Source organism: Oryctolagus cuniculus, chromosome 19 (genome assembly GCF_964237555.1).
Source record: "Oryctolagus cuniculus chromosome 19, mOryCun1.1, whole genome shotgun sequence".
Taxonomy (NCBI): Eukaryota; Metazoa; Chordata; class Mammalia; order Lagomorpha; family Leporidae; genus Oryctolagus; species Oryctolagus cuniculus.
In genome coordinates this window covers 66,761,450-66,784,602 of record NC_091450.1, presented here as the reverse complement: position 1 = coordinate 66,784,602, position 23,153 = coordinate 66,761,450, and positions in this window count along the sequence as shown.

Genomic DNA, 23,153 nt, shown 5'->3' with positions numbered 1-23,153 from the left:
TTTTCATTTGCTGATTTCATTTCCATTGGGTAAATTCCCAGGAGTGAAAGGGCTGGGTCCTATGGTAGGTCTATATTCAGATTTCTGAGGTATATCCAAACGGTCTTTCATAGTGGCTTTACAAGTTTACATTCCCACCAGCAATGGGTTGGGGTACCTTTTGCCTCACATTCTCATCAGCATTTGCTTCTTGTTGATTTCTGTATGAAAGCAATTCTAACTGGAATGAGGTGAAACCTCACTGTGTTCTTTTTAAAGATTTATTTAATTTATTTGAAAGACAGAGTTACAGAGAGAGGTAGAGACAGAGATAGAGGTCTTCCACCTGATGGTTCACTCCCCAGATGGCTGCAATGCCTACAGCGGTGCTGATCCGAAGCCAGGAACTTCTCCAGGGTCTCCCACATGGGTGCAGGTTCCCAAGGACTTAGGCCATATTCTATTTTTTCCCAGGCCATAGCAGAGAGCTGTATAGGAAGAGGAGCAGCTGGGACTAGAACCGGCACCCATATGGGATGCCTGCACTTCAGGCCAGGAATTTAACCCACTGCACCACAGTGCCAGCCACATCACTGTGGTTTTAATTTGCATTTCCTTGATGGCTAGTGATTCTAGACATTTTTTATTTGTCTCTTTGCCATCTGGATTCCCTATTTTGAAAAATATCTATTTAAATGCTTGGCCCATTTCTTCACTGGGTTGTTTGTTTCATTGTTGTGGAGTTTCTTGATCTCTTTATATATCCTGGTTATAAATCTTTCTTCAGCCGCATAGTTTACAAATAATTTCTCCCATTCTATCAGTAGCCTCTTCACTTTCTGAGTGTAATCCCATTTGTTAATTATGGCTTTGATTGCCAGTGCCTCTGGTTTCTTTTTGAAGAACTCTTTGCCTGAGCCAATTATCTTGCTGGTTTTCCCCAATGTTCTTTAATAATATCGTGTTATCAGCTCATAGATTTATGTCTTTGATCATTTTGAATGAATTTTTGTGTATGATGTAAAGTAGGTGTTTTGCTTCATATTTTTGCATGTGGAAATCCAGTTTTCCCAGCACCACTTGCTGAAGAGACTGTCCTTACTCCAGGGGTGCGTTTATGCTCTTTGGTTGAATATAAGTTGGTTAAAGATGCTTGGATTGACTTCTGGTGGTTTTTTTGTTTGTTTGTTTGTTTGTTCACTTTGTCCATCCATCTTTTTTTTCACCATTACTAGGCTGCTTTTATTATAACTGCCTTGAAGCATGTCTTGAGACCTTGTATTGTGATGCCTCTGGCTTTGTTTTTGTTCTATAATATTGCTTTAGATATGCAAGGTCTCCTGTGTTTCTTCATCATTTTTCTAGATCTTAGAAGGATGTCTTTGCTATTTTGATTGGTATCACATTGAATTTGTAAATTGCTTTTAGAATAATGGACATTTTGATGATATTGCTTCTTATAATTCATGAACATGGATTTTTTTCCATTTTTTATCTTCTATTTCTTTTTTAATGTTTTATAATTCACATCATAAAGATCTTTGGCATTGTTGGTTAAATTTACTCCATGCTATTGTGAATGGGAATGATCTGAGAAATTCTTTCTGAAACATGCCATTGTGTATACAATCTGTGTATACAAAGGCTGTTTTAATGTCTGTGTATTGGTTGTATATCCTCCTACATTACCAAACTCTTCCATGAGTTCACATAATCTCTTGGAGGAGTCTTTTGGATCCATCTGCAAATAGAGATGTCATCTGCAAATAGAGATAGTTTGACTTTCTCTTTACCAATTTGTGTCCCTTGATTTCTTTTTCTGGCTAATGGCTCTGGTTAAATCTTCCAGGATTATACTGAATAGCAATGTTGAGCATGGGCATCCTTGTCTAGTTCCAGATCTCAGTGAGAATGCATCTAACTTTTCCTCATTCAATGGGATGCTGACTATATTTTTGTCATAAATTTCCTTGATTGTGTCAAGAGATTTTCCTCTATACTCAATTTGCTCAGTTTTCATCATGAAAGGGTGTTGTATTTTATCAAATGCTTTCTCTGAATATAGAGATAATCATTTGATTTTGCTCTTAAATTTGTTAAAGTGATGTATCACATTGATTGATTTGCAAGTATTGAACCATCCATGCATACCAAGGATAAATTCCACTTGGTCTGGGTGACTGATCTTTAGATGTGTTGTTGGATTCCCTTGACTAGAATTTTATTAAGGATTTTTGCCTCTATTTGATTTAGGGGAATTGGTGTGTAGTGCTCTTTCTCTATGGTGTCTTTTTGCGTGTTTAGAAATTAAGGTGATGCTGGCTTCAGGGAAAGATTTTGTGAAAATTCCCTCTCTTTCAATTGTTTTGAATAACTTGAGAAGAATTGATATTAGTTCTCTTTTAAATTTCTGTTAAAATTCAGCAGTGAAGCCATCGGGACCTCAGCTTTTCTTTATTGAGAGGGTCTTTATTACTGATTCAATTTTCATCTTGGAAATTTGTCTGTTTAGGTTTTCTATGTATTCATTGCTCCATGTAGCTAGATTGTTTGTTTCCAGGAACCTGTCCATTTCATTTATGTTTCCAGCTTGTTGACATGCAGCTCTTTGTATTAATTTCTTGTAATTCACTTTATGGTGTCTGTTGTTACATTTTCTTTTTCATCTCTAGTTTTATTCATTTGCATCTTTTTTTTTTGGTTAGTTGCCCAATTATGTATCAATTTTTTTAAAAAAAAAATCTCTTTTTTTTACAGGCAGAGTGGACAGTGAGAGAGAGAGAGAGAGAGAGACAGAGAGAAAGGTCTTCCTTTGCCATTGGTTCACCCTCCAATGGCTGCCATGGCCGGCACACTGCAGCCGGCGCACCACGCTGATCTGAAGGCAGGAGCCCGGTGCTTATCCTGGTCTCCCATGGGGTGCAGGACCCAAGCACTTGAGCCATCCTCCACTGCACTCCCTGGCCACAGCAGAGAGCTGCCCTGGAAGAGGGGTAACCGGGACAGAATCCAGCACCCCAGCTGGGACTAGAACCCGGTGTGCTGGCACCACCAGGTGGAGGATTAGCCTATTGAGCCACGGCGCCGGCCACAGCTCTTTATTTTGCTGATCTTTTATATTGTTTTTTGGATTCATTTTTTAAATTTCCTCTCTAATTTTGATATTTCTTTTCTCCTATTAGTTTGGGGTTTGGTTTGCTCATTTTCTAGATCCTTGAGATGCATTGATAGCTCATTTATTTGGTGTATTTCCAGTTTCTTGATATAGGCACCAATTGTTACAAACTTTCCTCTTAACATTGCTTTTGCTGTACAGCATAAGTTTTGATATTTTGTTGCTGCTTCATTTGTTTCCCAAAATTTTTTATTTCAATTTTAATTTCTTCTATGACCCACTCTTTATTCTGGAGCATATTGTTCAGTCTCCATATGTTTGCATATGTTTCAGAGATTGTTAAGTTGCTGATTTCCAGCATCATTCCATTGTGGTGTGAGAAGAAGCATAGTATGATTTTGATTTTCTTTTGTTTTGGAATTTGCTGATGTTTGCTTTATGGTCTAGTATGTGGTCAATCCTAGAAAAAGTTCCATACACTCCTGAGAATAATATGTATTCTGGAACTGTAAGATGAAAATTTCTGTGGATATTTATTAGATCCATTTGGTCTGTAGTGTTGATTACCGCTGCTGTTTCATTGCTGAATTTCTGTCTGGTGGATCTGTCCATTCCTGAATGTGGGGTATTGAAGCCCCCCATTACTATTATGTTTGAATTTATGTCTCCCTTTTCTTCCTTTAATGTTTGTTTTAAATAGTCAGGTGCCCTGTAATTAGGTGCATATGCATTTATAATAGTGATATACCCTCCTAGTGTGTAGGATTTCTGATGAGAAGTCCACTCTGAGTCCAACTGGAAATCCCTGAAATAAATCTAGTGTTTCTCTTGTGAAGATTTTAGAATCTTTTCTTTATGTTTTACTGTGGAAAGTTTGATTATAATCTATCATGGTCAATATATTTTCTGGTCATATCTTTTAGGAGTTCTATGTGCTGCTCGTACTTAAATGTCCTTTTATTTCTCCAAATTAGGGATATTTTCTGGTATTATTTCACTAAAAAGGCCTTTTCATCCATCCCATCTTTCTAAAACTTCAGAAATTCCTAGAACTTTTATGTTGGGTCATTTGATAGTATCTATAATTTACCAACAGTGTATTTTAACTTTCTAATTTCTTCTTATGTTTGATCTCTCTGAATGATTTCCTTTTTCTGTCTTCTAAGTCAGATATTCTTTCTTTTGATTCACAGATTATTTTGTTAAGGCTTTCCACTGCATTTTCTAATTTGCTCTATTGACTTCTTCATTTCCAAGATTTCATTTTGATTTCTCCTTAAGTTCTCAATTTCATGGGAGAAAATTTCTTTCATGTCATGTATAGATTTTATTAGTTCATGCATTTTCTTCTGATTACTTTTAAGCAATCCTGTGATCAATATTTTGAATTCTACTTCTGGATATTTTTTAATCTCATCATCTTCACAATCTATTATTGTAGTGTTGTGTTCTTTGGGGGGGCATCATTTTGTCTTCCGTATTCTTGTTTGGTGCATTTGTTATTTAGTATTTGTGGACATAGTCATTTTATTTTTGCTGTTGCAGCTTTTTTCTGTGGACTATGTCTGTGTTCATTATCAGATTGTCTGCTTTCAGGAAATACCTAAAGGCATGTGGTGATTGTAGCCAGGGAGCTCTGTTCATTGCTTCAGAGTGAAGGGTGTGTCTGAAGTGACACACCAATTTTGGCATCTTAAATCTCTTTTTTTTATTAGAAGGGAGGTTTCTTCTTGTCTGTTGGTGTAGATTCATCTGAGCTCCTCTCCTCAAATGAGACCAGTGCCAGGGTGCTAGCCCCAGAGGGTGTATTATTTATTGGCACTGCCACAAGGACCACACAAAGGATCTGTGCAGTTTTCAGTATAAGTTTGGATTCTCCAGCAATGACCCTTGCCTGGTAACCAGGGAATGCTGATTGTGTGGAGCCTCCCACACTGACTGCTCAAAGTCTCGGTGACTCCCTTTGTGCTCCCACACAACCTCAGTATTTACACAGTCCTAGCACAGAAGCCTCACACAGTCTCAAGCAGCATACCCCCCCTGCCAGATCTCCCCACCAGATCAGGATTCTCTGCTTGGCTGCTTTCAAGATGCTGACACAAGCTAGCACAGCTGTCATATGTGTCAAAATGGCACTTGTTCTATATCACTTTCTTACATGTTGCAGTTGCAGGGTGCTATGGACAGAGAAAATGTGCCCCCTCTTTTTTTTCTCCTCTAGTTTGGCAGGTACATCATCCCCCAATTGGCTCCAAGTCAGATTCTCTCTAGGCTCTTCCTGCAGCTTTTTCACCCATGTATTTGGCTTATGCAGTCTGGTCTCACCACACTCTCCTCTCTGATGTGGAGGCTCTTGGCTGCTGGAGTTCTGAGTTGTGAATCCCTCCATGTAGGTCCACTTTGTCCCTCCAATGTGTAGAGCCTCCTCTGCTTTTTTACCCAAAACTCTTGCCTGAATCTGCACTCTTTCCATTTTTTAAAAACTATCTTCCCCAAGAATAGAGCAGCAAGCTCCCTCCCTACTCTGCAATCTTGCCCCTGATCCCTCTTATTGTTTTCTAGTGGAGGAGAGCTTACACATATCTGGATTTGTTCAACATCAAGTATTAATAACCTTGATGAGAAGGGAAGAATTTAATTCCATGCAAAGTTAAATCAGAAGAAATTAACATATATGTTCAGGTACAGGACTCCATCCTTTATTAAGGTGTGGGTGGTAGGAATCCAAGTGCTTCTGCACCAACTACTGCCTCATAGACATCTTAGCAGGATGCTGCCTTGAATATGCAGAATATCAATCATGCAACTGGGCATGTTGGTATTAGATATGGTATTTCCCAAGCAGCAGACGAACTTGCATCGCAACATTTAACATTCCCAAGTCTGATGGTTTGCTATGAAATTTTGCCTGGGTCCTGTATCTCCAACAGGAAGTTCTGAGGCTTCTTCATAATATAACTTTTCAAATCATGTTGCTGTTATAGTCACTGAATGCCAAGAAACATTTTAGGGAAGAACTACATGAATATTTGGAAACTGGGAGGTGTCTTTTGCAATAATTGCTATAAAGATATAGCATAATAAATGTGTATTATATTCATTTTTCTACACAGCTGTGGACAAAAATACCCTGGTTACAAGCAGAATATATTCTATAGAATTTTCAGTGTATAACATCAAAATATGTTCTAGTGAAACTAACAATATGAAGTACCATGAAGTATATTTGTAGCAACAGAACAATAGTTAACATCACCCAAGTATTTTTCTATAGGGTAGATTTTAGTGGCAGCATTTGTTTCTTTCTGTGGTATTTTGCAACTTGACTCACAAGCATTCTTAAAATAAAAAAATTGCTTCTTGGCAGTAACATTTTAAACAAATTAAGTAGCAAGTACATGTTTCTTTTAACATAAAGATTATGTGTGCCTTATCACTGCCAATCAGTATAATTGTTGGTGATCTTTCTTTATTTTAACTTTTATTTAATGAATATAAATTTCCAAAGTAGAGCTGATGGAGTACAATGGCTTTCGCCCATAACTTCCCTCCCACCTGCAACCCTCCCCTTTCCTACTCCCTCTCCCCTTCCATTCACATCAAGATTCATTTTCAATTCTCTTTATATACAGAAGATCAGTTTAGCATATATTAAGTAAAGATTTCAACAATTTGCACCCACACAGAAACACAAAGTGAAAAGCACTGTTTGAGTACTAGTTATAGCATTAAATTACAATGTACAGCACATTAAGTACAGAGATCCTACATGAAGGTAAGTGCGCAGTGACTCCTGTTATTCACTTAACAAATTAACACTCTTGTGTATGGCATCAGTAATCACCCTAGGCTCTTGTCATGAGCTGCCAAGGCTATGGAAGTCCTTTGAGTTCACCGGCTCTGATCATATTTAGACAAGGTCATATTGAAAGTGGAAGTTCTCTTCTCCCTTCAGAGAAAGGTACTCTTTCCTTCAGAGAAAGGTACTTCTTTCCACTGGGATCTCACTCACGGAGATCTTTCATTTATGTCTTTTTTTTTGCCAGAGTGTCTTGGCTTTCCATGCCTGAAATACTCTCAAGGGCTTTTTAGCCAGATCCGCATGCTTTAAGGGCTGATTCTGAGGTCATAGTGCTGTTTAGGACATCTGCCATTCTATGGGTCTGCTGTGTATCTCGCTTCCCATGTTGGATGATTCTCTCCCTTTTTTATTCTATCAGCTAGTATTTGCAGACACTAGTCTTGTTTATGTGATCCCTTTGGCTCTTAGTCCCATCATTATGATCAATTGTGAACAGACATTGATCACTGGGACTAGTGAGATGGCATTGGCACATGCCACCTTGATGGGATTGAATTGGAATCCCCTGGTATGTTTCTAACTCGACCGTTTGAGGTATGTCAGCTTGAGCATGTCCCGAATTGCACATCTCTTCCCTCTCTTATTCCCACTCTTATATTTAACAGCGATCGCTTTTCAGTTAAGTTTCAACACTTAAGAATAACTGTGTATTGATTACAGTATTCAACCAAAAGTATTAAGTAAAACAAACAAAACAATTACTAAGAGGGATAACGTATTAAGTTGCTGATCAACAGTCAGGGCAAGGGCTGATCAAGTCACCATTTCTCATAGTGTTCATTTCACTTTAACAAATTTCATTTTTGGTGCTCAGTTAGTTGTCACTGATCAGGGAGAACATATGATATTTGTCCCATTGGGACTGGCTTATTTCACTCAGCATAATGTTTTCCAAATTCCTAACAGGGGTCACTTTTCAGTTGAAATTTAAACACCTAAGAATAATTGTGTTGATTACAGAGTTCGAACAATAGTACAAGAACAAAAAAATACTAACGTGGGTAAAGTATTACATTGTTCATCAACAGTCAGGACAAGAGCTGATCAAGTCACTGTTGGTGCTCTTTCAAGGAGGTCTTCCTTGACCCTTTTCATGTGGAAAGCACTGTTACTACTGAGGGAAGCTGATTGGTCTTTTTTTCTACAGCTAATGTATTTGGTTTTTTGTATTCACTTCTATCATGATATTGCTCTGAGTCTAGGAGCAAATCACACCAGTTCTCTCACATTTCCATTTTTCTTCTCATCCAGGTACAGTCCTAATTCCCACTACATGTTTCCAAGGCCATAGAAAATGAACACACCACCAGTAAGTTGTTTATTTTTGTTTGCATTATATTGTGATATAGCAGATTTATGAGTATATTTTATTAAAATCGTGAAATAAATATTTGACAACATAGAATTGTCATGATTATAAAGCATTAGAAATATCAAACCTGATATCAAATTTGTTTCTAGTCTCTGTGATGCTATAATGGTAACATGTTTATCATGTTATTCAAATTGGAACATAGGATCTCCTAAATTATTGTAAAATATAAAGCCTGAATTTGTATTTATCAGTCTTATCAATGATATAGTAGAGGTGGTTACACTGAACTAGTAAAAAGTTGGGGCCAGCACTGTGGCACAGTGGGTTAATGCTCTGGCCTGAAGTGCTGGCATCAATGGGTACCGGTTTGAGACCCGGCTGTTCCACTTTTTGTTTGTTTAAACTTTTATTTAGTAAAAAAGTACAGCTTATGGATTAAAAGGGCTTTTTCCCCCCATAATTTCCCTCCCACCCACTACCCTCCCATCTCCCGCTCCCTCTCCCATTCCATTCACATCAAGATTCATTTTCAATTCTCTTTATATACAGGAGATCAATTTAGTATATATTAAGTAAAGATTTCAACAGTTTGCACCCACATAGAAACACAAAGTGAAAAATACTTTTTGAGTACTAGTTATAGCATTAAATCTCAATGTACAGCACATTTAGGACAGAGATCCTACATGGGGAGTAAGTGCACAGTGATTCCTGTTGTTGACTTAAAAAATTGACACTCTTGTTTATGGCATCAGTAATCTCCCTAGGCTCTTGTCATGAGTTGCCAAGGCTATGGATGCCTTTTGAGTTCGTCAACTCCGATCTTATTTAGACTAGGTCATAGTCAAAGTGGAAGTTCTCTCCTCCCTTCAGAGAAAGGCACCTCTTCTTTGATGGCCTGTTCTTTCTACTGGGATCTCACTCACAGAGATCTCTCATTTAGGTCCTTTTTTTTTTTGTTAGAGTGTCTTGGCTTTCCATGCCTAAAATACTCTCAAGGGATCTTCAGCCAGATCCAAATGCCTTATGGGCTGATTCTGAGGCCAGAGTGCTGTTTGGGATATGTGCCATTCTATGAGTCTGCAGTGTATCCAACTTCCCATGTTGGATTGTTCTCTCCCTTTTTTATTCTGCCAGTTTGTATTAGCCACATTAGTCTTTTTTTAACTTTTATTTAATGAATATAAATTTCCAAACTACAGCTTATGGAGTACAATGGCTTCCCCTCATAACTTCCCTCCCACCCATAACCCTCCCATCTCCCGCTCCCTCTCCCCTTCCATTCACAACAAGATTCACTTTCAATTCTCTTTATACACAGAAGGTCAGTTTAGCATATATTAAGTAAATGTTTCAACAGTTTGCACCCACATAGAAACACAAAGTGAAAAATACTGTTTGAGTACTAGTTATAGCATTAATTCACACTGTACAGCACATTAAGGACAGAGATCCTACATGAGGAGTAAGTGCACAGTAACTCCTGTTGTTGACGTAACAAATTGACACTCTTATTTATGACATCAGTAATCACGTTAGGCTCTTGTCATGAGTTCCCAAGGCTATGGAAGCCTTTTGAGTTCACTGACTCTGATCATATTTAGGCAAGGTCATATTCAAAGTGGAAGTTCTCTCCTCCCTTCAGAGAAAGGTACCTCCTTCTTTGATGACCTGTTCTTTCCACTGGGATCTCACTCACGGAGATCTTTCATTTAGGTCATTTTTTTTTTTTGCCAGAGTGTCTTGGCTTTCCATGCCTGAAATACTCTCAAGGGCTTTTCAGCCAGATCCGCGTGCTTTAAGGGCTGATTCTGAGGCCAGAGTGCTGTTTAGGACATCTGCCATTCTATGGGTCTGCTGTGTATCTCGCTTCCCATGTTGGATGATTCTCTCCCTTTTTGATTCTATCAGCTAGTATTTGCAGACACTAGTCTTGTATATGTGATCTCTTTGGCTCTTAGTCCCATCATTATGCTAAACTGTGAACAGACATTGATCACTGGGACTAGTGAGATGGCATTGGCACATGCCACCTTGATGGGATTGAATTGGAATCCCCTGGTATGTTTCTAACTCGACCGTTTGAGGTATGTCAGCTTGAGCATGTCCCGAATTACACATCTCTTCCCTCTCTTATTCCCACTCTTATATTTAACAGCAATCGCTTTTCAGTTAAGTTTCAACACTTAAGAATAACTGTGTATTGATTACAGTATTCAACCAAAAGTATTAAGTAAAACAAACAAAACAATTACTAAGAGGGATAACGTATTAAGTTGCTGATCAACAGTCAGGGCAAGGGCTGATCAAGTCACCATTTCTCATAGTGTTCATTTCACTTTAACAAATTTCATTTTTGGTGCTCAGTTAGTTGTCACTGATCAGGGAGAACATATGATATTTGTCCCATTGGGACTGGCTTATTTCACTCAGCATAATGTTTTCCAAATTCCTAACAGGGGTCACTTTTCAGTTGAAATTTAAACACCTAAGAATAATTGTGTTGATTATAGAGTTCGACCAATAGTACAAGAACAAAAAAAATACTAACATGGATAAAGTATTACATTGTTCATCAACAGTCAGGACAAGAGCTGATCAAGTCACTGTTTCTCATAGTGTCCATTTCACTTCAACAGGTTTCTCATTTGGCATTCAGTTATTTGTCGCCGTTCAGGGATACCATATAATATTAGTCCCTTTGGGACTGGCTTATTTCACTCAGCATGATTTGTTCGAGATTCCTCCATTTTGTTGCAAATGACTGGATTTGATTGTTTTTGACTGCGGTATAGTATTCTAAAGAGTACATATCCCATAATTTCTTTATCCATCCTACCACTGATGGGCATTGAGGTTGGTTCCAGGTCTTGGCTATTGTGATTTGTGCTGCAATAAACATTAGGGTGCAGACCGCTTTTTTGTTTGCCAATTTAATTTCCTTTGGGTAAATTCCAAGTAGTGGGATGGCTGGGTTGAATGGTAGGGTTATTTTCAGGTTTCTGAGGAATCTCCAGACTGACTTCCATAGTGGCTTGACCAGTTTGCATTCCCACCAACAGTGGGTTAGTGTCCCTTTTTCCCTATCTCCTCTCCAGCATCTATTGTTGGTAGATTTCTGAATGTGAGCCATTCTAACCGGGGTGAGGTCAAACCTCATTGTGGTTTTGATTTGCATTTCCCTGATTGCTAGTGATCTTGAACATTTTTTCATGTGCCTGTTGGCCATTTGGATTTCCTCTTTTGAAAAATGTCTATTGAGGTCCTTGGCCAATCTCTTAAGTGGGTTTTTGTTTTGATTTGTGTGGAGTTTCTTGATCTCTTTGTAGATTCTGGTATTAACCCTTTATCTGTTGCATAGTTTGCAAATATTTGTTCCCATTCTCTTGGTTGTCTCTTCACTCTCCTGACTGTTTCTTTTGCAGTACAGCTACTTCTCAATTTGATGAAATCCCAATAGTTGATTTTGGCTTTGACTGCCTGTGCCTCCTGGGTCTTTTCCAGAAATTCTTTGCCTGTGCCAATATCTTGAAGGGTTTCTCCAATGTTCTCTAATAACTTGATGGTGTCAGGTCGTAGATTTAGGTCTTTAATCCATGTTGAGTGGGTTTTTGTGTAAGGTGTAAGGTAGGGGTCTTGCTTCATGATTCTGCACGTGGAAATCCAGTTTTCCCAGCACCATTTATTGAATAGACTGTCCTTGCTCCAGGAATTGGTTTTAGATCCTTGATCAAATATGAGTTGGCTGTAGATGTTTGGGTTGATTTCTGGTGTTTCTGTTCTGTTCCATTGGTCTATCCATCTGTTTCTGTACCAGTACCATGCTGTTTTGATTACAACTGCCCTGTAGTATGTCCAGAAATCTGGTATTGAGATGCCTCCGGTTTTGTTTTTGTTGTAGAAGATTGCTTTAGCTATTCGAGGTCTCTTGTGCCTCCATATGAATTTCAGCATAATTTTTTCTAGATCTGCGAAGAATGTCTTTGGTATCTTGATTGGAATTGCATTGAATCTATAAATTGCTTTTAGGAGAATGGACATTTTGATGAGCAGAGAGCTGGACAAAATCTGGCACCCTGACCAGGACTAGAACACAGGGTGCCAGCGCCGCAGGCAGAGGATTAGCCTAGAGTTGTGGCACCAGCCTTGGCTGTTCCACTTCTGATCCAGTTCTCTACTTTGTGCTGGGAAATCAGTAGAGTATGGCCCAAGTTTTAGGGCCCCTGCACCTGCGTGGGAGACCTCGAAAAATCTCCTGGCTCTTGGCTGGGTATTGGCACAGCTCCAGCCATTGTGGCCAATTGGGAAGTGAACCATCGGATGGAAGACCTTTCTCTCTCTCTCTCTACCTCTCCTCACTCTGTATAACTCTGACTTTCAAATAAATAAATCTTTTTAAAAGTTAAAAAAAAACTAGGAATAACTTACCTAGTGTTAAGAAAACAAATTACTGAATATTATTTTTTGTGGTTGAATTTCTTGAATAGTGTGGTTCCTAATAGTTTCTTGGAGGCTGAATGGAATTCATGGGCAGGAATAGGAATGTGTAGGGAACAGAATCTGCAGCATTTAGGTTTTTTTTTTTAGAATTTATTGCTTTATTTTCAAGGGGGCAGAGTTACAAAAACAAAAGAAGGGGAGAATGAATCTGAGAATCTTAGAATCTTACATCTGGTGGTTCACTCCCCTAAGAATCACAATGGTGAAGGTTAAGCAATATTAAAGCCAGGAAGCAAGAGATTCATCTGGGTCTCCCACCCAATGCAATGGCCCATCTCCCAATGCTTTCCCTGGCACATTTTCAAAGGCTTGGATTGTAAGTTGAGTTGCTAGGACTGAAAGCTCCATCGATATGAGATGCCAACCCTTGCGGGTGGTAGCTAAGCCTGTTATTTCTCAATGCCAGCTCCCATGGCAAGTCCTTAAAAAGCTCTCCATACAATTCTCCCAGCCTGTCTATAGATTCATGTTGCATTGCTGCCTTTCCAAAATAATATCTTAAGGCAAATCATTCCTTTCTTCATTATTACTTTATGCTACTGAAAGTGTTTTCTGTAGTTGAATTTCTTTTGTTTTGTTTTATTATTTATTTGACAGATAGAGTTAGACAGTGAGAGAGAGAGAGACAGAGAGAAAGGTCTTCCTTCCCTTGGTTCACTCCCCACATGGCTGCCACGGCTGACACTGCACCCATCTGAAGCCAGGGGCCAGGTACTTCCTCCTGGTCTCCCATGCAGGTGCAGGGGCCAAAGCATTTGGTTAACCCTCCACTGCCCTCCTGGGCCAGAGCAGGGAGCTGAACTGGAAGAGGAGCAACTGGGATTAGAACCCAGTGCCCATATGGGATGCCAGTGCTGCAGGTGGAGGATTAACCAAGTGAGCCTCAGTGCTGGCCCCTGTACTTGAATTTTTTATGCAATAAAGTAAATTATGTATTTGGCAGGTAGAAAGACAAAGTGAGTGAAGTAAGCTAAGAAAGACAATAGTGGGGACAAAACTGTGGTATAATGTGTTATACCACTGCCTACAATGTGGACACTCCATATTTAGGCTGGTTCAAGTTCTTTCTGCTTTGTTTCCAAACCAGTTCCTTGCTAATATAATTCTACTTTCTTCTCAGTATTACACATCCAAGTATTCCATACACTCTCCCATTCACAACACCTTGTAGTTCTTTACAGATTTGACCCTCTTGGATATGACATTCCTGCTTCCTTCCCAGGGTAGCCTCTCCCACAGGTTTCAGAACATAGTTGCTATTCCCCATTGAATACTTATTTGTAGCTATCCAATGTGAATTTATGCTGAACATATCTAAAATGAAAGCCTCGTTATTCATTTCTCCATTTACTTGTATAAGGTATTACTATGAGCCAGCCTTGGCCAAAACATCAAAATGTTTTTTTTTTCTAAAATCCTCCCACTTTCTCATTTTTAAAGTCATCTGGTTTAAAATCCTAGTACTTTTGCTTTTTAGTTTTGAAATATTTATTTTATATCTGAATATACTCTCTAAAAATGGAAGTAATCATATATATATCCTTATATTCTTAGAATTGTTTTTGAATTACAGTAAATCTATTCTCTTGATATTTGTAAAATAGAATATAAATAATAACTACTGCTTTCAGTTTAAAAATTGAGAATTATTAATTTGGCAAACATCCTGAAGAATGTATTAGCTCAGTGCTGAGCTTTTATCTCTCCTCAGATGGGATGACAGGCTTAGGAGTCAGGAGGGGAATGCAATCAGTAGTTAGGACATGCGAGTGACAGACTCAAAATCAAGAATGTAAAATAAAGGATACATAGAACATGAACAATTTCCTGGTTACTAAGATGGTGAGTGTTTGTCACTAGCTTAAGTTGCCATTTTGAATACTCACATACCCTATCAGACTGCTTGATTTCGAGTCTCACTACTCTCCTCTTTCTCCATTTCTTGTGAATATGTGTCCTGGGAGGCAGTAGTTGATGGCTAAAATATTTGACTCCCTACCTCCCAAATGGGTGACCAAATTAAATTTCAGTATCCTGGTATATATTTGGATGAAGTGATTTTGGGGGGAATTAATTGGAAAATGAAATATTCCCACTCTCCCTCATCTCTCTCTCCATTTGAATCAAAATGAAAACAAATCAATAAAATTTTAGAAAATATACCTCTGTCATCACCTGAATTCCATATAGATTGTGTGTTTATGTCCTGAATCTGCTCCTAATTCCAGCTTCCTGCTAATACAGATGTTAGGAGACTGCAGGTGAGTCTCTGTCATCACCCGAAGATACCCAGCTTGACACAGCCTTCATTGTTTAGGCGTTTGTGGAGTAAAGAAGATTATGGGATTTCTATGCTTCTGTGTCTATTTCTCTCTCTCTCTCTCTCTTCTCTTTCTCTTTCTTTATCTCTCCCTCCCCCTTTCTCTCTCTTTCTCTCCCTCTCTCTCTCTCTATCTCTCTCTGTGCATGTGTGTGTTTCAAATAAAAGTAAATGAATAAGGCTACACTTTCAGATATGCTTTGTACATTTTGCATACACACATGTATATATATGATTCTTTCTGTAATTTGATATAATACAAAATTGTATATATCTACCCTCTGCTGATAAAATAGCTTGTCATGTTTTCAAGTACTGTTAAATGTTATATCATCATATTTCATTGGTTACATCTAAATTTACATCTAAATTAGCATTAAAATAGATGTATGTATGTATAATTGCAAATGATTATGGAAGAGGACTTGGTTATTAGTTTGTTAAAATCAAGTATTATATATGATAAAAGTATAACCTATCATTTGGCATTTTAAAGTGTGAATGTCTATGTCAGTAAGCCTATACACATTCTTCTGCAATAATCAACACCATGCATCTATCTTTCTTTAATCTCCCCAGGTAAAACTTTGTGCCTCAGAAACTAAATCGCTATGCCCCTCCACCACAGACCATGGAAGTCAATTCTCTACTTTATATATCTATGAATTTGTCTCCTCTAGTTACCTCATAGAAGGTGAATCACAAAATTATCATTTTGTAATGGCTTATTTCATGTACCGGTATGCCTTTTCAGTCAGTCCATACTATACTATATTGTACCATATTATACTTCACTGTATGCTGAAATGGTTTGAATATGATTTACTGTGAATAAATCCAACTTGAGACATGAAGAAGGTGGAATTTTAATCTTACAATAGTGTTAAGAGTTAGAACCTTACCTAGATGAGTAAGGATTAATTGGGGGTAATCCTGTTAGGTCTCAGAATTGCTTGGATATGGACATTTTTAAAAGAAGATTGAGGCCATCAAAACAATCCCACACTCTTTCTTTCTGATGTACTGCACTGCTTCTGAACTTTCTGAGTGAGAAAGTGAACACCATCAGCAGGTCTTCAGTACTGTGGGCCATATTATCTGCATCACTTTACATTTGCACCAGTACTGCATGATAATTTCATTTCTCTGATATTATGGGCACTTGTTATTTTTAATTTATTTTTATTTAGTAAATATAGATTTCCAAAGTACAGTTAATGGATTACAATGGCTTCCTCCCCCCATAATTTCCCTCCCACTGACACCCCTCCCATCTCCTCCTCCCTCTCAAATTGCATTCACATCAAGATTCATCTTCAATTATCTTTATATACAGAAGATCAATTCAGTATATATTAAGTAAAGGTTTCATCAGTTTGCACCCACACAGAACCACAAAGTGTAAAAATACAGTTTCAATACTAGTTATAGCATTACTTCACATTGGACAACACACTAAGCACAGATCCTACATGAGGAGTAAGTGCACAGTGACTCCTGTTGTTGACTTAACAATTTGACACTCTTGTTTATGGCGTCAGTAATCTCCCTAGGCTCTAGTCATGAGTTGCCAAGGCTATGGAAGCATTTTGAGTTCACCAATTTTGATCTTATTCCGACAGGGTCATAGTCAAAGTGGAAGTTCTCTCCTCCCTTCAGAGAAAGGTACCTCCTTCTTTGATGGCCCCGTTCTTTCCACTGGGATCTCACTCACAGAGATCTTCCATTTAGGTCTTTTTTTCCAGGGTGTCTTGGCTTTCCATGCCTAAAATACCCTCATAGGCTCTTCAGCCATATCTGAATGCCTTAAGGGCTGATTCTGAGGCCAGAGTGCTATTTAGGACATCTGCCATTCTATGAGTCTGCTGTGTATCCCACTTCTCATGTTGGATCGTTCTCTCCCTTTTTGATTCTGTCAGCTAGTATTAGCAGACACTCGTCTTGTTTATGTGATCCCTTTGACTCTTAGACCTATCAGTGTGATCAATTGTGAACTGAAGTTGACCACTTGAACTAGTGAGATGGCATTGGTACATGCCACCTTGATGGGATTGTATTGGGGTCCCCTGGCATGATTCTAACTCCACCATTTGGGACAAGTCCAATTGAGCATGTCCCAAATTGTACATCTCCTCCCTCTCTTATTCCCACTCTTATATTTAACAGGGATCACTTTTCAGTTAAAATTTAAACACCTAAGAATAGTGTGTTAATCACAGAGTTCAACCAATAGTACTAGAACAAAACAATGAGAAAATACTAAAATGGATAAAGTATTACATTGTACATCAACAGTCAGGACAAGAGCTTATCAAGTCACTGTTTCTCATAGTGTCCATTTTACTTCAACAGGTTTCCCCTTTGGTGCTCAGTTAGTTGTAGCTGATCAGGAAGAACATATGAAAATTTTCCCTTTGGGCCTGGCTTAATTCACTCAGCATAATTTTTCCAGATTGCTCATTCTTGTTGCAAATGACCAGATTTTGTTGTTTTTGACCTCTGGATAGTATTTGATAGAGTACATGTCCCATAATTTCTTTATCCAGGCTACTGTTGATGGGCATTTGGGTTGGTTCCAGGTCTTGGCTATTGTGATTTGTGCTGCAATAAACATTAATATGCAGACAGCTTGTTTGTTTGCCAATTTCATTTCCTTTGGGTAAATTCCAAGGAGTGGGATGGCTGGGTTGAACAGTAGGGTTATTTTCAGGTTTCTGAGGAATCTCCAGACTGACTTCCATAGTGGCTTCACCAGTTTGCATTCCCACCAACAGTGGGTTAGTGTCCCTTTTTCCCTACCTCCTCTCCAGCATCTATTGTTGGTAGATTTCTGAATGTGAGCCATTCTAACCGGGGTGAGGTGGAACCTCATTGTGGTTTTGATTTGCATTTCCCTGATTGCTAGTGATCTTGAACATTTTTTCATGTGCCTGTTGGCCATTTGGATTTCCTCTTTTGAAAAATGTCTATTGAGGTCCTTGGCCAATCTCTTAAGTGGGTTTTTTGTTTTGATGTTGTGGAGTTTCTTGATTTCTTTGTAGATTCTTGTGATCAACCCTTTATCTGTTGCATAGTTTGCAAATATTTTTTCCCATTCTGTCGGTTGCCTCTTCACTCTCCTGACTGTTTCTTTTGCAGTACAGAAACTTCTCAATTTGATGCAATCCCAAATTGACTGCCTGTGCTTCTGGGGTATTTTCCAAGAAGTCTTTGGCAGTACCTATATCTTGCAGGGTTTCTCCAATGCCCTCTAATAATTTGAGGGTGTTGGGTCATAGATTTAATTCTTTAATCCATGTTGAGTGAATTTTTGTGTAAGGTGAAAGGTAGGGGTCTTGCTTCATGATTCTGCACGTGGAAATCCAATTTTCCCAGCACAATTTATTGACTATACTGTCCTTACTCCAGGGATTGGTTTTGGATCCTTGATAAATATAAGGTGACTGTAGAAGTTTGGATTGATTTCTGGTGTTTCTATTCTGTTCCATTGGTCTATCCGTCTGTTCTGTACCAGTACTATGCTGTTTTGATAACAACTGCCCTGTAGTATGTCCTGAAATCTGCTATTGTGATGCCTCTGGCTTTGTTTTTGTTGTAGAAGATTGCTTTAGCTATTCGAGGTCTCCTGAGTCTCCATATGAATTTCAGCATCATTTTTCCAGATCTGAGAAGAAGGTCTTCGGTATCTTGATTGGAATTGCATTGAAAGTATAAATTGCTTTTGGGAGAATGGACATTTTGATGATATTGATTCTTCCAATCCATGAGCATGGAATATTTCTCCATTTTTTGGTAGCCTCTTCTATTTCTTTCTTTAAGGTTTTGTAATTTTCATCGTAGAGATCCTAACGTCCTTGGTTAAGTTTCTTCCAAGGTATTTGATTGTTTTTGTAGCTATTGTGAATGGGATTGATCTTAGAAGTTCTTCCTCAGCCATGGCATTGTCTGTGTATACAAAGGCTGTTGATTTTTGTGCATTGATTTTATACCCTGCTACTTTGCCAAAATCTTCTGTGAGTTCCAATAGTCTCTTAGTAGAGTTCTTTGGGTCCCCTAAATAAAGAATCATATCATCTGCAAAGAGGGATAGTTTGACTTCTTCCTTCCCAATTCGTATCCCTTTAATCTCTTTTCCTTGCCTAATAGCTCTGGCTAAAACTTCCAGAATTATTGAATAGCAGTGGTGAGAGTGGGCATCCATGTCTGGTACCAGATCTCAGTGGAAATGGTTCCAACTTTTCCCCATTCATAGGATGTTGGCCGTGGGTTTTTCATAAATTGTTTTGATTGTATTAAGGAATGTTCCTCCCATACCCAGTTTGCTTACAGTTTTCATCATGAAAGGGTGTTGTATTTTATCAAATGTTTTCTCTGCATCTATTGAGGTAATCATACGGTTTTTCTTCTGCAGTCTGTTAATGTGGTGTATCATGTTGAATGTTTTGCACACATTAAACCATCCCTGCATGCCAGGGATAAATCCCACTTGGTCTGGGTGGATGATCTTTCTGATGTGTTGTTGCATTCTATTGGCCAGAATTTTATTGAGGATTTTTGCATCTATGTTCATCAGGGATATTGGTCTGTAATTCTCTTTCTTCTTTTTCTTTTTTTTGACAGGCATAGTGGACAGTGAGATAGAGAGAGAGACAGAGAGAAAGGTCTTACATTTGCCATTGGTTCACCCTCCAAAGGCCGCCACAGCCGGCACACTGCAGCTGGCACACCGCACTGATCTGAAGGCAGGAGCCAGGTCTTATCCTGGTCTCCCATGGGTTGCAGGGCCCAAGCACTTGGGCCAACCTCCACTGCACTCCCTGGCCACAGCAGAGAGCTGGCATGGAAGAGGGGCAACTGGGACAGAATCTGGAGCCCTGACCAGGACTAGAATCTGGTGTGCTGGCACTGCAAGGCGGAGGATTAGCCTAGTGAGCTGAAGCGCCGGCCTGTAATTCTCTTTCAATGCTGCATCTTTTTCTGGCTTAGGAATTAAGGTGATGCTGGCTTCATAGAAAGAATTTGGGAGGATTCCCTCTTTTTTGATTGTTCTGAATAGTTTGGGAAGAATTGGAGTCAGTTCTTCTTTAAATGTCTGGTAGAATTCAGCAGTGAATCCATCTGGTCCTGGGCTTTTTTTTTTGTTGTTGGGGGTAGGAGGGCCTTTATGACCATTTCAATTTCTGTCTCAGTTATGGGTCTGTTTAGGTTTTCTATGTCTTCCTGGTTCAATTTAGGTAGGTTGCATGTGTCCAGGAATCTATCCATTTCTGATAGGTTTCCATATTTGCTGGCATACAAGTCCTTGTAGTAATTTTGATGATTCTTTTTATTTCTGTGGTGTCTGTTGTTACATTTCCTTATGATCTGTGATTTTATTGATTTGGGTCTTTCTCTTCTTTTTTTATTTATTTGGGCCAATGAGGTGTCAATTTTCTTTATTTTTTCAAAAAACCAGCATCTCGTTTGGCTGATTTTTTGTAATTTTTTTTGGATTCAATCCTGTTGATTTCTTCTCTGATTTTAATTTTTTCATTTCTCCTACTAGATTTGGGTCTGGTTTGCTGCAGTTTTTCTAGATCCTTGATATGAATTGAAAGCTCATCTATTTAGTGCATTTCCAATTTCTTGATGTAGGCATCTATTGATATAAACTTTCCTCTTACCACTGCTTTTGCTGTATCCTGTAAGTTTTTCTGATTGAATTAACCTGAAAATCACACTCACACTCGATTTGGAGGGAATTAATATCTGTCCCCTCAGTAGAAGGGTTCCATTTCTTTTTCCAAAACACAAAAATTCATGTTGGTCGTGTTGCCTGTAGATTTCTAAGCATGAAACGCCAATTTGTTGTATTTTTTTATTTCCTAATGGCTACTTTGTCTAAACTCTTGTTTGTATTGTGTCAGAATACAAAATTTGGGAAGGAAGAAGGCAAAACAAACTCAGACCCAGAAAAAGTATAGGAAATTGCCGCTCCAGAAATGAAAAATCGGCTGAGGCACTCAAAACAATGACAGAAAGCCCGAACTGGAGCAAGACAACAGCTGTGCCCTGATAGAAAAAGACCATTCCTCCTGTGCCCTGAACTCCATATTTTAGCCTCAAATCCAAAGCACACATCAGAAAATTCATTACAAACCATGATAAATGAGAAAAAAATGTGAAAAAAGACAAAGAAATCCAAGAGTCCTTAGTGATATTGGGCTTGATTTAGTCAAAAGGAAACCGGATACTTCCGGATTCATCCACCTCTCCCAGCTGACTGGCTGTGGAATTCTGATAGAATTAACCTGAACATTGAACTCACACTCAATTGGGAGGGAATTAACATCTGTCCCCTCATTAGAAGGGTTCCATTTCTTTTTCCAAAACACAAAAATTCATGTTGGTTGTGTTGCCTGTAGATTTCAAGCATGAAACATCAATTTGTTGTGTTTTTTATTTCATAATGGATACTCTGTCTAAATTCTTGTTTGTATTGTGTCAGAATATCAAATTTGGTAAGGAAGAAGGCAAAACAAACTCAGAGCCAGAAACAATTCAGGAAATTGCCACTCAAGAAACCAAAAATCGGCTGAGGCACCCAAAACCATGACAGAAAGCCAGAATTGGAGCAAACCAACAGCTGTGCCCTGATTGAAAAAGACCATATCTCCAGTGTCCTGAACTCCATATTCCAGCATCAAAACCAAAGCTCACATCAGAAAGTTCATTACAAACCATGAGAAATAAGAAAAATGTGGAAAAAGGCAAATAAATCCAAGAGTCCTTAGTGATATTGGGCTTGATTACTAAGAGGGATAACGTATTAAGTTGTTCACCAACAGTCAGGGCAAGGGCTGATCAAGACACCATTTCTCATAGTGTTCATTTCTCTTTAACAGGTTTCCTTTTGGGTGCTCAGTTAGTTGTCACCAATCAGGGAGAACATATGATATTTGTCCCTTTGGGACTGGCTTATTTCACTCAGCATAATGTTTTCCAAATTCCTCACAGGGGTCACTTTTCAGTTGAAATTTAAACACCTAAGAATAATTGTGTTAATTAAAGAGTTCAACCAATAGTACTAGAACAAAAAATACTAACATGGATAAAGTATTACATTGTACATCAACAGTCAGGACAAGAGCTGATCAAGTCACTGTTGGTGCCCCTTCAAGGAGGTCTTCTTTGGTCCTTGTCATGTGTAAAGCACTGTTACTACTGGGGGAAGCTGATTGGTTTTTTTTACAGCTAATGTATTTGGTTTTTTGTATTCACTTCTATCATGATATTGCTCTGAGTCTAGGAGCAAATCACACCAGTTCTCTCACATTTCCATTTTTCTTCTCATCCAGGTACAGTCCTAATTCCCACTACATGTTTCCAAGGCCAAAGAAAATGAACACACCACCAGTAAGTTGTTTATTTTTGTTTGCATTATATTGTGATATAGCAGATTTATGAGTATATTTCATTAAAATCGGGAAATAAATATTTGACAACATAAAATTGTCATGATTATAAAGCATTAGAAATATCAAACCTGATATCAAATTTGTTTCTAGTCTCTGTGATGCTATAATGGTAACATGTTTATCATGTTATTCAAATTGGAACATAGGATCTCCTAAATTATTGTAAAATATAAAGCCTGAATTTGTATTTATTGGTCTTTTCAATGATATAGTAGAGGTGGTTTAGTGCCAAATTAGTAATACACACTGAACTAGTTAAAAGTTAGGGCCAGCACTGTGGCACAGTGGGTTAATGCCCTGGCCTGAAATGCTGGCATTAAATGGATGCCGGTTAGAGACCCGGCTGTTCCACTTCTTTTTTTGTTGTTGTTTGTTTTTTTAAAACTTTTATTTAGTTAAAAAGTACAGCTTATGGATTAAAAGGGCTTTTCCCCCCATAAATTCCCACCCACCCTCAACCCTCCCATCTCCCACTCCCTCTCCCCTTCCATTCACATCAAGATTCATTTTCAATTCTCTTTATATACAGGAGATCAATTTAGTATATATTAAGTAAAGATTTCAACAGTTTGCACCCACATAGAAACACAAAGTGAAAAATACTT